Here is an 18440-nt window from a genome sequence, read left to right as displayed (position 1 = left end):
ATTGCTAGACTTCTGCTAATCATCATTTCCTCCCAAATAACCCAGGCAAGCAAACTCGAAAAGCTAAATAAAACCACCTATTAGCATTTGGTTTGGCTATAGTAAGTTACTGAAATTTTAAAAAGTAATAGAATTTTTTGACAGACCCATTCCTTTATTATAGATACCTACCAAATTTTCATAATTATCAAATATTATATAATATGATTCATATTAATAAGGTATAAATAAAAATTTGTATTAATAAGGTCAACTGAAATAAAGTGTAAATGAAACCAATCAAATATAAGAAAATGCCATTAAAACGCTAGCAACAGGGGAAAGGATAAAGCCTCACTCTATGCTGTGTCATTGTGAGAAGCCGCACTGCCCATAAACCAGGAACACGACTTGACCTGAACTGAGTCCATAGCTCATGAAGTGCTTTATAACTGAATTTCACTATCCAACTGAATAATTCATTATTTTTAATGAATTTCCTCTGTTCTGTAAGTAGCTACAGCCAGTCAGCTGAAATCAACCATTATAAAATGGGAGAAACTGCAGAGAAAGTTTTCAAGTAAGTCAATTTAAAACTTGCTTAGGCTGCCTATTTTTCCTTTTACATTTATTCCTGTTACTTCACATGGCCTGAGATGAAATTTCATCGGACTCATTATCAAGTGTACATTGATGGTTGCCTGCCCACCATCCATTCCATCCTGCACCCTTTTTACAGTACCATAAATTTAATTTAGAAAAGACTAGTTATTTACCCACAAAGCCAGTATGCTTCAGGAAAACTGCCCTCACTCCCAGCTCCCATGAGAAACCCAAGTGATCTAAAGGTAACCTCATGCCCTTTGGGACAATGATGATTCAGAAACTCGGGTTAAACTCAAGGCATTCCCCCAAATTTGGCTTAAGAATAAAATATACAACCTAATTTAGGCCAATGAGACACAAGAAGAAGGTTCCTGAAGATAATACTGTCTTGCACTGGTAAGAAAGTGATTTGAAGAGATGCCCTCTATTTGAGAATGTGAAGTCTGGGCCATCTACAGCCATTCTGCTACTACAATGGAAGTCAGCTGGAGGAGAAAGCCATCTTAAATAGAAATCCAAAACACAGAAAAAAGCAAAGACGAGAGTGGGGTCACAGTCAATGGACAAAGGCAGATTAACTAATCAGCCCTGCCTTAGCCTTCACGTTACATTTTAATAATATATTTCCTTATTTTTTTAGCCTGTTGAAAGAAGTTTCCTGTGCCTACATTCTAGTAACACACAAATATAACTGAAAATAAAATTGTGTGGTTAATCCTTTTCTTTAATTCCTTATCTTAAATAAAAATGAATTATAAAGATAAAATAGCCAAAGTATACAACAAAAGTTTCATAACTTCATATGTAGAGTTTCGAAAACTTTTAAAATAAGAATCAAAATAACAGTAAATAGCAATTTAACAGAAACTTATAGCAACTAAGTGGGAGTAATATTTAACTTCAGGATGCAAAGCTCTGCAATCCACTGTGTTGAAATTCAGCAATGCCACACAGAAAGAAAAATGCATGGGGCACCTGGGTGGCTGTCGGTTAAGCGTCCAACTTTGGCTCAGGTCATGATCTCGCGGTTCGTGGGTTTGAGCTCCACATCGGGCTCTCCACTCTCAGCGAGGGGCCCACATCGGATCCTCTGTCTCCCTCTCTCTCGCACCACCTCCCTCTTTCTTGCCCCACTGGTCGTTCTCTCTCTCCCTCAAAAATAAACATTAAAGACTTAAAAAAAAAAAAAAAGAAAGAAAAATGCATAAATTCTACCACAAGACCAGTAAGTGTGGGAGGAAGGATGAAAAATAAAAATGTGGACTGGGTAAAAAAGACGTTGGGAAACTAATACATAATTCTGAAAGCAACCATAAGTTTATCCAATGCAAATCTTTCATAAGAACCTCTTAAAACAGGATGAATTTATATAAAATGAATAAAAGAGGGGCACCTGGGTGGCTCAGTCAGTTAAGCATCTGATTCTTGGTTTCGGCTCAGGTTATGATCTCGTGGTTTCATGAGTTTGAGCCCCACTTCTGGCTCTGCACAGGCAGCACAAAGCCTGCTTGGGATTCTCTCTCTCCCTCTCTCTCTCTGTCCCTCTCCCCACTCATGCTGTCTCTGTCCCTCTCAAAATAAATAAATAAACTTAAAAAAACTTTTAAATGAATAAAAGGAAAAATCGGCAATTTTGTGATTATACACCTCCTAGAAGGCAAAAGTTATTGTCTAGTCCAATTGTGTTTCTATTGTACTTCAGTGCCTTCATTTTATGAATGAACAGCAAAAGCAGATCAGGTGCCAGTAGGCAATGCCTCATGCTGCATGTCAAAATTTCTAGAAGAAACAAAGCTTTGGTATTTTTTCCAATGGCGTCTATCAATGCTACCACAGACTACGAATATCTCCCATCCCTCTATCCTCTGGGCTTCAACAAGCCTAAAAAGGGGGTGAATCTCTGCCCTCCCCTAGCATATCAGACTAAAGATGGAAGAAAAGATCATAGAAATGTAGAGATAAGAAAATGGAAGTCAGAAAGTAACAAAAATTTAAAGTAGGCTTAGGAGAGAAGGTCACTGGTTTCACATATTTTTGGGAAAATGTGAAATTATACTAATTACTTATTTTCCCATGAAGAAATTATTCAACAACCATCCTCTTTCTTAATTCTCCCATTTTTAAGCATTTTATCAAAAAAAAAGATCAACTTTAAAAGAGGTTGACTGCTACTACTAACCAGCTTTTACAAGAGACAAGCTTAACTCTTATCAAAAAGCTAAAGTCTCCTAAAATAAGTAATTTTTCCATAGTATCATGAGGGTATCTTATTTGATTAAAAGGAACAAATATTCTGAATGACCAGATTCATGATAAGCCTACCCAAAGTAAGTACTTCTCTATATATGAGCAAGAATCAATTTGAAAATATAATTTATATCTGAAATCAATAAAAGCAAAACGACAACCTACCAAGAAATAAACCTAACATAAAACATAGAGACCCACTTTAAAGACAACTAGAAAAGTTTACTAGGACGTCCAAAAAGGGCTATTTGACACACTTAGTTTCTGGATGGTTAGTCTCAAAATTGTAACCACATTAATTAAATCAGTACACTCAAGAAGTAATACCGAGAAAAAATGTCAGCAGGAGTTTTCATCAAATCACACAAGTTTATATTAAAGTTCTCTAGGAAAAGAAAATGCTCAAAAGTAGTAAATATTTTTTTGAAAAATAAGACCAATAAGGGGAAGCTCACTCTGAATATGAAATGGTACAAAACAACAGTAATTCAAATTATGTGGAATTGGTATAAAAAAAGATACAAATCAACAGAATAAAATATACCAGTTCTGAAACAGATCCATGCAAATATAGAAATCTGACATACCATAAAGGAGATTTCTCATCTTCAAGAAAGAACAAAGTACTCAATGAATGAGGCCAACAAAACTGTCTGTAATTCTGATATACCACTGTCAGCAAAAATTTTAAAGGTTAATCATATACAATATACTTGCAAGAGAACAGGAACCAGCCTTATCATTTTCAAAGACATTTTGTAGACATTATCAACATTTTAAACTGCATACCCTTTAAGCCTGCAATGATACCTATCCTATGGAAATACATGCATATATGCACAAAGATGTATACATTATATCAGTCTGTAATAACAAAAATACTAGAAGTAATTAGTAGGGTAAATTAACACTTAAATAAATGACATATCCAAAAAAGAACTCAAACTCCACACCCAAAAAACAAAAAAATCCAGTGAAGAAATGGGCAGAGGACATGACTAGACACTTTTCCAAAGGAGACATCCAGATGGCTAACAGACACATGAAAAGATCATGTGTTTTCACATCACTTTTCATCAGGCAAAATGATGAAATATCATCAACATCACTCATCATCAGGCAAATACAAATCAAAACCACACTGAGGTACCACCTCACACCCATCAGATTGGCTAAAATTAACAACTCAGGAAACAACAGATGTTGCCAAGGATGCGGAAAATGCACTGCTGGTAGGAATGCAAACTGGTGCAGCCACTGTGGAAAAAAATGTGGAGGTTCCTCCAAAAATTAAAAATAGACCTACCCTATGACCCACCAGTAGCACTGCTAGGAATTTACCCAAGGGATACAGGAGTACTGATGCATAGGGACACTTGTACCCCAATGTTTATAGCAGCACTCTCAACAATAGCCAAATTATGGAAAGAGCCTAAATGTCCATCAACTGATGAATGGATAAAGAAATTGTGGTTTATACACACAATGGAGTACTACGTGGCAATGAGAAAGAATGAAATATGACCCTCTGTAGCAACATGGATGGAAATGGAGAGTGTGATGCTAAGTGAAATAAGCCATACAGAGAAAGACAGATACCATATGTTTTCCCTCTTATGTGGATCCTGAGAAATTTAACAGAAACCCATGGGGGAGGGGAAGGAAAAAAAAAAAAGAGGTTAGAGTGGGAGAGAGCCAAAGAATAAGAGACTCTTAAAAACTGAGAACAGGGGCGCCTGGGTGGCTCAGTCGGTTAAGCGGCCGACTTCGGCTCAGGTCATGATCTCACAACCCGTGAGTTGGAGCCCCGCGTCGGGCTCTGTGCTGACAGCTCAGAGCCTGGAGCCCGTTTCAGATTCTGTGTCTCCCTCTCTCTCTGCCCCTCCCCTGTTCATGCTCTGTCTCTCTCTGTCTCAAAAATAAATAAACGTTACAAAAAAAATTAAAAAAAAAACAAACTGAGAACAAACTGAGGGTTGATGGGGGGTGGGAGGGCGGGGAGGGTGGGTGAGGGTATTGAGGAGGGCACCTTTTGGGATGAGCACTGGGTGTTGTATGGAAACCAATCTGACAATAAATTTCATATATTGAAAAAAAAATAATTAACAACAACAAAAAATAGACCTACTCTATGCCCCAGCAATTGCACTACTAGGAATTTATCCAAAGGATATAGAAATGCTAATTCGAAGGGGCATATGCACCCCAATGTTTATAACAGCACTATCAACAATAGCAAAATTATGGAAAGAGCCCAAATGTCCACTGACTGATGAATGGATAAAGAAGATGTGGTGTACACACACACACACACACACACACACACACACACACACACACACACACGGAATATTACTCAGCAATCAAAAAGAATGAAATCTTGCCACTTGTAACAATGTGGATGGAACTAGAATGTATTATGCTAAACGAAACAAGTCTATCAGAGAAAGACAAATATATGATTTCACCCATATGTGGAATTAAAGAAACACAACAGATGAACACAGGGGAAGGGAAGGGAAAATAAGATAAAAACACAGAGGGAGGCAAACCATGAGATTCTTCACTTGATCTCAGCCAAAAGGCCGAGAAGCAATAAACCATAAGAGATTCTTAAATACAGAGAACAAACTAAGGGTTGCTGGAGGGGTGGTTGGTTGGGGGGATAGGCTAAACGGGTGATGGGCATTAAGGAGGGAACTTTGTTGAGATGAGCACTGGGTGTTAAATGTAAGTGATGAATCACTGGATTCTACTCCTGAAACCAATACGTTATATGTTAACGTATACTAACTTGAATCTAAATTTTAAAAAGTAAATAAACAATGACACATCCATAATACAGAATAAGTAGTTCATAAAAAAAATACAATAGAACTACTGACAAGTTCTATTAACATACGTAAAGTCAAACAGGAAAAACTAAGTATAAGTAGTAGTTACCATTTAAATTTTAAAATACAAAATGAGGGGTGCCTGGGTGGCTCAGTCGGTTAGGTGTCAGACTTTGGCTCAGGACATGATCTCACAGTTCATGAGTTTGAGCCCTGCATCAGGTTCTGTGCTGACAGCTCAGAGACTGGAACCTGCTTTGGATTCTGTGTCTCCCTCACTCTCTCTACCCCTTCCCCACCTCCCCTCTCAAAAATAAACAAACATTAAAAAAACTTATAAAAATAAAAATGAAATTCTATTTAAAATTTAAAATACAAAATGTAAATGCAAAGAACAATCCAGAAGGATATGTATCAGTTAACAGGGATCCCTATAGGGAAAAAAATGGAATTGAGGTCAGGTATGTGAAGGGAGATTTTTAAGATTCTATAATTTGTTTCTCAGCAACCATATTTCTCTCTCCCACCCTCCCTCTTATCTACCTCCTTCTTTCAATCTGAGAGTAATATGAGCCTCTGTAAATAATGAAACCAATAGTGACTTATATTTTTCCAACTTGGGATGCTGAGGATAAACAAATTCTCATGGTTTTAATAAAATTATGAATGAGAGGAGCAAAAATAGGCTGATTACCTTAACACTAGAAAGAAGGAAGTAACAAACCCATTTCGCCCTCCCCTCCCCACCCCCCCAACGTTAACAGCAAAGTTTTTTCGATGAGAATAACCTCATCGCCAGTACCAGGAATGAAACCCAATTGTTTTAAGATCAGTGGGGAAATTCTATTCCCCCTACCATATAACCAATTCAGGGGCAGGAACTAAAGCCTAGGTCTCAGTTCTCTGGTCTCCATCCTTTGTCCATAACTGTCAAATGCAAAATGGTCCTGAGGATTCTCTTTACAATGTATAAGATGGGATGCTTTTGCTCCAGCTAGTTTGACTTGGGTTTTTCATTAGTTGCAATGATAACATCCCTGTTGATGGGATGGAATAAATAAAATCTAATACTACTTCTTGAACTGATTTTTTAAAGACTATACAGAATTCCATTTTCTTTATCATAATTTGTTTATTCCCTATTGATGACAGTTTACTTACAAGTTTTATCACAAATAATGGTCAGTGAACACCCTTATGTGTATCTTTAGGCATTCATATTATTACTTCTATAGGATGGATTCCTAGACATGAAATTGCTCAGTCATGGAATACTCCTACCTCTCTGCCTGCTTTCCACCAATAAATTATTCACAACCCTGAAAGAGAAGACAAGGCAAAGAAGACTACACAGAAAGCCAGGAAAAATTCCTACAGAAGCCTTTGGTGAAAGACTTCAAATTAACAACTAAGAAAAGATGCCATCCATCACCTGCCACTCTTATAAGAACACTTTGGTCAAAGAACAGAAGTCCATGAAGGCGTTGTGGGTTGACTATGAGTTGCAATATATCCATATGTAACTCAATATCTAACTTTTCAGTGTTGGGTATAGAACAAGTTGGTGATATTTGAGTTGCATGTTAATGGACCATCACCCATCACCATCAGTATTATAATCATTTAATCTACATCCTACCTCTTTTCCTCTCTACTTGTCCAAGGGCTTACAACGTTTGATGCAAAATTTCCAAAGACAGTGCCTCTCAGTTTTCTGAGTAGGTCTCCAATTGTCTTGCCTACACCCTGCTCTGCTCATTTGTTCCCATAGGGATGCCATGTCATTACCAATGACTGAATCCTTCCATAATCTCAATTCTAAGCATCTCATTCTCTAATCAACATCTCCTATTTTCCAAGTTCATTCCCTTTAGAAATTCAATTCAAAAAATCCTTTGATCCAAGTAGGACCTATAATCCAATGGTCCTACTTTTCCACTCTCCTCACCACCAGGTAGTCCTTACTTCCTCCTTGAGCAGTTTAAATTGCAAAATTATAACCACTTACTTTCATACTCCCTTAATTTCATTGTGCATCTTTGGCTTCATTATTCTCTCCTGTTAAAACTCTCACCCTGCCTGAAGAAAACAAATTCTCTGCCTACTCTATGCCTGTACCTATGCAGCTAACTGAATGCAGCAGGTGAAAAACCCAACCATGCTGACTGGTCTCACCTTAAATTTATGACCACCAAATGTCTTCCTAGCAATTCTACAACTTTTCACTTATCTATTTCCTATCCTCTCCTTCTAAGATAACTATTTCAGGGGCACCTGGGTGGCTCAGTTGGTTGAGTGTCTAACTTTGGCTCAGGTCATGATCTCATGGTTCAAGGGTTCAAGCCCTGTGTCAGGCTCTGTGCTGACAGCTTGGAGCCTGGAGCCTGCTTCAGATTCTGCCTCCGTCTCTCTCTGCCCCTTCTCACTTCACGCTGTCTCTCTTTCTCTCTCTCTCAAAAATAAATAAATATTCAAAAAAAAATTTTTAAATAACTATTTCATATCATTTCCTCTCTGCTTAAACCTATCATATCTCCTCCCCCATCCTCACTTTCAGCTGACCACCTTACTTCAGATTTCACTGAAAATAAAAGCAATTAAAAAAGAACTTCCATATGGCCTTACCCTGAAATGTATTCACATAATTGTATCTATGCCCATATACTCTGCCATGATGGCTAGTTTTATTGTGTCAACTTGAATGGGCCACACTGAGCCAAGATATTTAGTTAAAATTATTCTAGGCATGTCTGTCAGGGTGTTTCTAGATGAAGTTAACATTTGCTTTTTTTTTTTAATGTTTATTCATTTTTGAGAGACAGAGACAGAGACAAAGCACCAGTGGGGGAGGGGCAGAGAGAGAGAGAGAGACACACACACAGAATACAAAGCAGGCTCCAGGCTCTGAGCCGTCAGCACAGAGCCCCACATGAGGCTCGAGCCCTCTGACTGTGAGATCATGACCTGAGCTGAAGTCTGATGCTAACTGATTGAGCCACCCAGGCGCCCCAACATTTCAATCAGTAGATGGAATACAACAGATTGCTCTCCCTGATGTTGGTGAGCTTCAAATCTGCTGAAGGCCTAAATGGAACAAAAAGGTTGAGTACGAAAAAATTCACTCTCTCTGCTTGACTGCAGTCAAGCTAGGTCATTAGTCTTCTCCTGCCTTTAAACTCAGACTTGGAATGAAACGTATACCATCAGCTCTCCTGGTTCTCAGACCTTCAGACTTGGACTAGAACTGTACCTTCAGCTCTCCTATGTCTCCAGCTTGCCAACTGCAGATTACATATAGATGTAGATGCATACATGTATATAGGTGGTGTATATATATAGTATCTGTATACATATGCATATAATAAAATCTATAATAACATATAATGTATGCAATCATATATATATATATGTATATATATTATAGTATACATCTCTCACGATAAGGAATTGGGAACTTGCCCATGCTACTAAGGAGGCGGAGAAATCTACACATACACATTGACATCAATATTGACATAGGTACCAGGATACACACACATATATGCACACACATACATATATATGTATATAGAAACAGAATATATATATATATGTATAGATAGATACATATACATTTATATATCTCCTGTGAGCTATCTGTGTGCCTAAATCCAGCCCCTCCAGATGTGTACTAGATTCCATACTCTCTCATCTACTCACGGGCACTTTTCACCTCTCTCCCAAATCACCAATTTTGCTCTCTCTACTAGTCTACCAGAAAAGTCCCAAAGTCCTATCAGTATATACACATACTGCAATTTCTTCCATCTTAAAAACACAAACTTGACTCTGGGCTAACTGCTCCATTCTTTTTCTCCCCTTTATAGAAAAACTACTCAAAAGAGTCATCTACACTAGTGTCTCAATTTCTATTCCTTCCATTGTCTCTTAAACTCACTGTATCACTCCACCCCACCAAAAGGGCTCATATTAAGTTTACCAAAGACTTTCATGTTGCCAAATCCTACAGTCAATTCTCAGTCCTCATCTGGCTCAATACACCAGCCACATATAACACAATTAGTCATATCCACCTTCTTTTTTTTTTTTTTTTTTTTTTTTTTTTGAGAAGTTTGCTTGCTTGCTTGCTTGCTTGCTTGTGTATTTTGAGAGTGAGATGGAGTACAAGCAGGGTAAGGGCAGAGAGAGAGAGGGAGAAAGAGAGAAATCCAAGCAGGCTCCACACCATTAGCACAGAGCCCAATGCGGGGCTCGAGCTCATAAACCATGAGATAATGACCTGAGCAGAAATCAACAGTTGGACACTTAACCGACTGAGCCTCCCAGGCACCCCCCACATCATCCTTCTTCAAACACTTTATTAAGCATCTGTGACAATTATTCTCCACCTGTATCAGTAAGAATCCTTCTCAGTACCTTTGCTAGTCCTTCCTTAACTCCCCAATCTCTAAACCTCATAGCATTCTAGATTCAGGTCATAGACCTTTTCATTCTCTTCTCTACATTCACTCCCTTGAAGATAACAGTCTGATGGCTTTAAAATTATCTATAGCACACTAACAACTTCCAAACTTATATAAACCACCTAGACCACTCCTATGAACTTCAATCTTGTATGTCCAATTATTTACTAAACACTTGAGTGTCTAATGGGCAAATCACAGTGGGTATGTATAAAAGTCTCCCCAAACTACTCCTTCTATAAATTACAGTTTTCAGTAAATGCACCTCCATCCTTCTTCTGATTGCTCAGGCCAAAAACCTTAGTTATCCTTGACTCTTCTCCTTTCACACTTCACATCCAATCTAGCAGCAAAAATTTTACCTTCAAAATAAAGCTGAAATCCACCTTCTCTTACCACCTTCATAGCTAAAATCCTGGTTCAAGCCACATTACCTCTTATCTCCTTGTCTCTACAATCTATTCCCAAAACAGTGGCCAAAGTGATTCTGTTAAAAGATAATTCAACTTAAAGAATAACACACCATAACCAAGTGAGATTTATCACAGGAATGCAAGGGTGGTTCAACATAAGAAAATGAATCAGTGCAAATGTATCACTTCAATAGAATGAAAGAAAAATACCACATAATCATCTCAGTTCACACACACACACACACACACACACACACACACACACACGTAACATCTGAAAAATCCACCACTCTTTCATGATAAAAAAAGACTCAAAAAACTAATAATGAAAGGAACTTCCTCAATATGTTAAAAGGCATTTATCAAAAATCCAAAGCAGGGCACCTGGGTGGCTCAGTCAGTTAAGTTTCCAACTCTTGGTTTTGGCTAAGGGCACGATCTCAGGGTTCGTGAGTTTGAGCCTGCTTGGTATTCTTTCTCTCCCTCTCCCTCTGCTCCACCCCCCGAAATAAATAAATACACTTAAAAAAATTCATAGCTAATATATTCAGTGGTGAAAAGATTGACAGTGTGGAGCTTACCTGGAATTCTCTCTTTCCCTCTCTCTCTGCCCCTCCCCCACTCAATCTCTCTCAAAATAAATAAACTTTAAAAAAGTTTAAAAAAAAAAGGACAAGGCAGGGATATTCACTTTCACCACTACTATTCAACACTGTTTGGGAAATTCTGGCCAGAGAAATTACACGTAAAGAAATAATAATGATAAACATTCAAATTGGAAATGAAAAATTAAAACTATCTCTATTCACAGATGACATGATCCTACATACAAAAATCCCAAAGAATCCACAAGAAATCCACTAGATCTAATAAGAAAAGTCAGCAAAGTTGTAGGATACAAGATCAATACACAAAAAGTCGGCTGTGTTTTACACACTAGCAATGAACAATCTGAAAAAAAATTATGAAAGTAATTTCATTTATAATAGCACCTAAAAGAATAAAATAAAATACCTAATAGTAAATTTATCCAAGAAGGTGAAAAACTTGAATACTTCCAAAACACTGCTGAAAAAGATTTTAAAGATACCAATTAATGGAAAGACATCCATGTTCATGGACAGAAATGCTTAACATTGATTGATAAGGTGCCAATGCTACCCAAAGCTAACTACAGCTTCAATGTAATATCTATCAAGACTCCTACAGCCTTTTTTCCAGAAATGAAAAAGCCAATCCTCAAATTCTTATGGAATTCCAAGGGCCTTGAAGAGCCATAACAGTCTTCAAAAAGAATAAAGTTGGAGACTCACACTTTCCAGTTTCAAAACATACTACAAAACTACAGTGACCAAAACAGTGTTGTACTGGCATAAGAATAAACATATAGATCAGTGGAACAGAATTGAGCTTCCAGAAATTAATTCTTACATTTATGGCCAACTGATTTTTGACAAGGATGCCAAGTCCATTCAGTGAAAAAAGAAGTCTTCAACAGATGATATTGAGACAGTTGGATTTCCACCTGCAAAAACAATGAACTTGGACCTCTACCTCACACCATATACAAAAATTAACTCAAAATATATTGATTCAAATATAAGAGCTACTAAGACTATAAAAAACTCTTAGAAGAAAACACAGAAGTGAATCTTCATGACTTTGGACTTGGGAACAAATTCTTAAACATGACAACAAGAGCACAAGCAACAAAAGAAAAAATAGATATACTGAACTTTATCAAAATTTAAAACTTTTATGAATAAAAGAACATTATCCAAAAGTGTAAAGACAATCCGCAGAATGGGAGAAAATATCTGCAAATCATATTTCTGGTAAGTGTTTAATAAAGAGAATATACTATGAAGGTTTCATACAATGCAATAACAAAAAGATAAACAACTCAATTTAAAAATGGGCAAAGGGACTGTCATCACCCCTCATCCCAGCCTTCCTCTGTCCTACTCACCTCCCCTTTTCTCCTCATCTTTCCCCTTTCTTCCCAGCACCCTCACCCTTGGGGCTGGAAGGACTGCTCTTGGACACACGAGAGGTGTAAATGAGGCAGGAGAGGGAGGTGCTGGGCTTCTGGACAGACAAGGACTCCCTATCTCCACCCAGAGCCACCTTATCATGCTGCCAGAAGTGGGGACTGAAGCCCTGAGACTGGCTCAGTCGCATGGGGAACAGGGGCAGATGCCAGAAAACATGCAAGCGTCTCAGGTTAAAATGCTGAATTACTCCTATGATGAAGATCAAGAAGAGCTCTGTCCAGTGTGTGGCAATAAAGTGTTTGGGTACCGTTATGGGCTCCTCACCTGTGAAAGCTGCAAAGGGTTTTTCAAGCACAGTCCAAAATAATAAAAGGTACACACGTATAGAACACCAGAACTGCCAAATTGATAAAACACAGAGAAAGAGAAAGCGTTGTTCTTACTGTCAATTTAAAAAACGTCTCTGTGTTGGAATGAAGCTAGAAGCAGTAAAGGGCCAACCAAATGCACAGGGGAAGGAATAAATCTGGGCCAATGTACAAGACAGATGGGTCCTCTAAAACAGAAAAAAGCCTTCATCCGAGCCAGTGGACTTAAGCTAGAAGCCATGTCTCCCGTGATCCAAGCAATGCCCTCTGAGCTCAGAATCTCTTCTGCAATCCAGAACATGCATTTTACCTCCAAAGGCCTCCAAAGGCCTTGCCTCCTACAGACTATGACAGAAGTCCCTTTGTAACACCCTCCATTTGCATGACAATGCTACCTCATTGCAGCCCGCAAGGTTACCAAACATACTTCAGTCCCCTAGCCAGGCCATCAAGTCTGAGTACCCAGACCCTGACACCAGCTCACGGGAGTCAATAACGGGTTATATTCCTCCATGGACAGTTACCAGACAAGCTCCCCAGCAAGCATCCCACATCTGATACTGCAACTCGTGAAGTGTGAACCAGATGAGCCTCAAGTCCAGGCCAAAGTCATGGCCTATTTGCAGCAAGAGCAAGCTAACTAAAGCAAGCACAAAAAGCTGAGCACGTTTGGGTTTATGTGCAAAATGGCTGATCAAACCCTCTTCTCCACTGTTGAGTGGGCCAGAAGTAGTAACTTCTTCAGCGAACTTAAGATATGTGACCAGCTTTTACGACTCTCCCTTTCAAGAGAGACCTAACTCTGTTCCTAATTAAAACATTCTTAGTGCTGAAAATACACTTTCCTTAACTTTTCTTCTTTACATGATTTACAGAGTTAGAAAAATCTTATAACCTTGACATCAGGACTATCACAGCTTTTATTATATGGATTCATAGTTTGGGGGAGAGGGGAATAGCATTTCATGTAAACTATAGTAAATTTGGCTGTTTTTTTTTTTTTCTGAATAGTAGAATGTCTACTTATTTCCTTTAATTCAGATGGCTTATGGCTAGAAAATTTAAGTCTATGTGAACCAGCAACCTAGGGAACTTCTTAAAAACTACCAAATAAAAAGTTATAATAGTGCCAACTTAAAAGAAAAAATACCAACATTTACTTGTATTTAAACCCTGAAGAGTGAAAATGATACCACTGGTTACTAGTATCAAATAGGTCGTTACTACCTGTTTACTTTGACATTTGGTTGGTAAAGCTTTTGTTTTTGGAGCAGATTCCAACAGGATGTTTACGGTCATTGGATGGGGCTTAGGCAAATGGTGAGTGCTAGTCTACTTGGCTGGGGGTTTAGTTCTAAATATCTATGTCTATTGTTGATTTTAATAGATTGGTACATTGTAAACACAGTTCTTGTTTGTATAAGTATCTCTGTTTAACTACATAATTATTTTATTTCCTGAAACTTAATACTGAATTAATCTGGGAAAGTGAAACAGAAGTTTGGAAACTGAAAGTCACTATCAAAGCACATTTGGTAGTCAGTGGTTTCATTCTCTGTTTTAAGAACAAAGTGAATCCTGGATTTGATTTCTCAGTGTATCTGTTACAAAATCAATTTCTCCCTTTTCCAGTCATAGGGGTAGATGTGGCTACAAAATACTGTAGCTTCTGATCACCTAGGACTTTTGGAGGAAATTTAAAACTCTTTGAGAGAAAGACAATACAAAGCAGACTTTGAATATAAAGGGTGACTGTTAAAAACCGTGCAGAGGGATCAGGGAATATGGAAGCTGTGTGCAAATGGAAAATAGTGCTTTTCACAGCAGTCTTCATTAAGCACTGTGACTTGTACAGGGAAACAAAAAAGTTACCTGAACGGATCCAACTAAGTTGATAGAATACAACCACCATGCTGTTAAGACTATTAACATATCCAGCTCTTTACTCTCTTGTCCTTTATCGTCCCATTTAAAGATGGCTGAAGGTGGAAATAGATACTAGGCTGCAGAGGACAAGCCGAATGCATTGATTTAGCACAGTGAGGCCAGATATTTCCTGAGTATGCAATCACTTTGTGATAAAGTGTTTTCCACTAAAAACAAAAACAAATAGGGGCACCTGGGTGGCTCAGTCAGTTACCTCTTGATTTCAGCTCAGATCATGACCTCACAGTTCATGAGTTCAAGCTCTATATCAGGCTCCACGCTGACAGTGAGGAGCCTGCTTGGGATTCTCTCTCTCTCCCTCCCTCCCTCTCTGCCCCTCCGCAACTTACACTCTGTCTCTCTCTCAAAAATAAATAAACATTAAAAATTTTTTCAGTAAATAAACTTTAAAAAAATAAAAATGGGCAAAAACTTGAACAGACATTGCTCCAAAGAAGATATACCAAATAGCCAATAAGCACATGAAAAAAATGCTCAACATCATTAGTCACTAAGGAAATGCAAATCAAAACCACAATAAAATATCACTTCACTTCATCACCTAGGAATAAGAATTATATGAAAGAGGAAGAAAATTATTTGGAGAAGATATGGAGAAACTAGAAGTCTTACCACATCACTGGTTAAATGTAAAACAGTGCTGCCAATGTGATTGGGCAGTTAGCTCCTCAACGACTGAAACAGAATTATCACATGATCCAGCAAGTCCACTCCTAGATATACACCCAAAAGAATTGGAAACAGGAACTCAAGCAGATATTTGTAAGCCAGTGTTCACTGCAGCATTATTCACAATAGCCAAAAGTGGTAAAAAAAAAAAAAAAAAACCAAGTGTCCATCAACAGATGAACATAAAACGGAATATAAACACACAATGAAATATTACTCCACCATAAGTTCTTTTTATTTTTTTAACTTTTTTATTTTTTTTATGTTTGTTTATTTTTGAGACAGAGAGAAACAGAGCATGAGTTGGGGAGGGGCAGAGAGAAAAGGAGGCACAGAATCTAAAGCAGACTCCAGGCTCTGAGCTGCCAGCACAGAGTCCAACACGGGGCTCGAACCCATGAACCGTGAGATCATGACCTGAGCCAAAGTCGGACGCTTAACCAACTGAGCCATCCAGGCGCCACTAACGTTTATTTTTGAGAGAAACAGAATGTGAGCAGAGAAGGGGTAGAGAGAGGGAGAGAGAATCCAAAGCAGGCTCCAGGCTCTGAGCTGTCAGCACAGAGCCCAACACGGGGCTCAAACTCACGAACCATAGGAGAGTGACTTGAACTGAAGTTGGACGCTTAACCGACTAAGCCACCCAGGTGTGCCAAAAGAAATTAAGTTCTGATACACGGTACAACATGAATGAACCCTGAAAACGTTATGCTGAATGAAATAAGCCAGATGCAAAAGCACAAATATTTTTTTAAAAAATTAAAATTAAAAAGTGTTTAAGAACTCAAATATTATATGATTCCAGAATGAGCAAATTCATAGAGAGAGATATTAGAGGTTACCAGGGACTAGGCAGAAGGGGCAATGGGGAATTATTGAATAATTAACCAGTTAGAACTTGGGGTGAAAAAATTTTAAAAATAGTGGTGATGGGGGCACCTGGGTGGCTCAGTTAGTTAAGCACCAGACCTCAGCTCAGGTCATGATCTCTGGGTTTGTGCATTCGAGCCCTGTGCCAGGCTCTGCTCAGAGCCTGGAGGCCTGCTTCAGATTCAGTGTCTCCCTCTTCCTCAGCCCCTCCCCAACTTGTGCTCTCTCTCCTTTCAAAAAAATGAGTAAACATTAAAAAAAAATTTTTTTTTAAATAGTGGTGATGGCTGTGCAACATAGTGAGTGTAATTAATGTCAATGAGCTGTCCACTTAAAAACTGTTACAGTGGCACATTTTGTTACATATATTTTACCAGTGTTTTCTATTTTTTTAAATGTTTTATTTATTTTTTGATAGAGAGCACAAGCAGGGGAGAGGCAGAGAGAGAGGGGGGACAGAGGATCCAAAGTTGCTTCTGCGCTGACAGGCTGTTGGGGTTCAAACCCATAAACTGTGAGATCATGACCTGAGCCAAAGTTGGAGGCTCGACTGAGCTAGGCAGGTGCCCCTTACCAGTTTTTTGTTTTTTGTTTTTTTTTAAAGATCATTCAGATGATGATGTTTCCCTGACAAAACTCTCCAATAGCTTCCCACTTCCCTCAGAATGAAAACCCAAATTTTCAAAATACCCTATGAAGTCCTACACTATCTGTCCTCAGCTCTTTCCCGTCTGACTTCACCTCCTCCAACTTCTCCCTTACTATCTCATTGTGCTTTAACTTACTGGCCTCCTAGACTGCTCTTTGAACACGCCAAACAGGCTTCCTCAGGGCCTTTGCACTTCCCGCCCCACCCCAGCCACAGAACCAGCTTTCCTTCAGCTCTTTATTCAAAACTTACTGTTAAAGGATTTAAACTCAAGAAATCCAACTTAATTTGCTAAATTACACGTAATAGGTTATTCCCCTCGACTTTGTTATGAAAATATGGAGTGGCTCCATTTCTGCAGCAGTAAAGGCTGGATCCGAAGGGTACAATCCCAAGGGCCCAAGACAGGCAACCGGTGGCACAAGCTGAAGGTGGGAGGGAATGGGAAAGCTCACTTTTTGGCTGACAGAAGCCCTGGGAAGGCCTGCGGCATGGGGGGGCCCTTTTTCGGCATGCTCCGGAGGTGGGAAGGGGCAGGAGGTCGCGGGTTTTAACGCACCTCCTACACACTGCCCAGCGGCCTGCTCTTCGGGACTGAGCACGCACCCCCAATGTCTGGGAAGGCTAGAATGATACCCCAGGGTCTGGAGCTGGCTGAAACAGGGGTAGGGAAGTCACGTTACCCTGAGAAGAGCCAGTTCAACGGGTTTCCTCCTTCAGCTGGACGAATTGTGAAGCGCCACAACAGCAGGGCCTGGAAGCCAGGCATCCAGGCCGGACACCAACTCAACAGACCTTATTCCCGCGCTGCAGAGCGCACGCCTTGGCGTCACGGCGCCCACGGCACATTATCAGCTGGGGTAGAACTATCTTCTCCACCCCTCCCTCCGAGGTCCGCCCCGCCCCCGTCCTCCATTCGTGGTGCGCGGCAGCCCTCCCATCCAGCCCAGCGGGCCAGGCGGCGCGCATGCGCAAGGACTCTCGCTACCGCTGAGCATTCCGGGAAATGTAGTCCCTGTGCGGATGCCGCTGGGCCGCCAGAGTCCTGCATCCCGGAGGAACGTGGAGAAGTCACAACAGTCTCGCCACCTCCGTCCTCGTTACCATCTTCGCACCTGTCCAGTCACCTCGCACTCATAGTCCATCTCCGCGCGCCGGGCTTCGGTCAGGGCGCGCCCCGAGGAAGAGCGCGAGACCTTCTCTTCCCTTCAGCGGGCTGTGCTGGAGGAGGCGGGGTCCACGGCCCGCCCCCCGCCGCCACCCCCCCCTCCCCTCCCGGCGGGTATCGGGCCGGTGCCCGAAGAGAGGCGGCGGCCCCCGCAGCGGCCGCAGGAGGGGCGGCGGCGGCGGCGGGCGCCGCAGGCGATGCCCCTGCCCGGCTGCTCCGGCGGGGGACGGTGC

At 40.0% G+C, this 18440-nt stretch overlaps 1 protein-coding gene and 1 pseudogene across 3 annotated transcripts in view; one reads left to right on the top strand and one right to left on the bottom strand.

Moving 5' to 3' along the window:
- Positions 1 to 17913, bottom strand: part of WRN (WRN RecQ like helicase) — a 150873-nt gene extending 132960 nt beyond the window's left edge. For 2 of the 3 annotated variants that reach the window (XM_040490189.1, XM_040490191.1), the window contains exon 1: positions 17723 to 17912. The gene's annotated coding sequence lies outside the window, so the exon portion shown is untranslated. Of the gene's footprint in view, positions 1 to 17722 lie in introns of all 3 variants that reach the window. The other variant, XM_040490190.1, reaches the window with a different exon arrangement.
- Positions 12661 to 13860, top strand: LOC121039801 (nuclear receptor subfamily 5 group A member 2-like; annotated as a pseudogene).
- Positions 17914 to 18440: the final 527 nt, after the last annotated feature.

This window comes from Herpailurus yagouaroundi, unplaced genomic scaffold (assembly GCF_014898765.1).
Source record: "Herpailurus yagouaroundi ecotype Mexico unplaced genomic scaffold, PumYag 181, whole genome shotgun sequence".
NCBI classification, from domain to species: domain Eukaryota; kingdom Metazoa; phylum Chordata; class Mammalia; order Carnivora; family Felidae; genus Herpailurus; species Herpailurus yagouaroundi.
The sequence above is the reverse complement of the archived record's forward strand: the minus strand, read 5'-3'. Positions and strand labels throughout refer to the sequence as shown.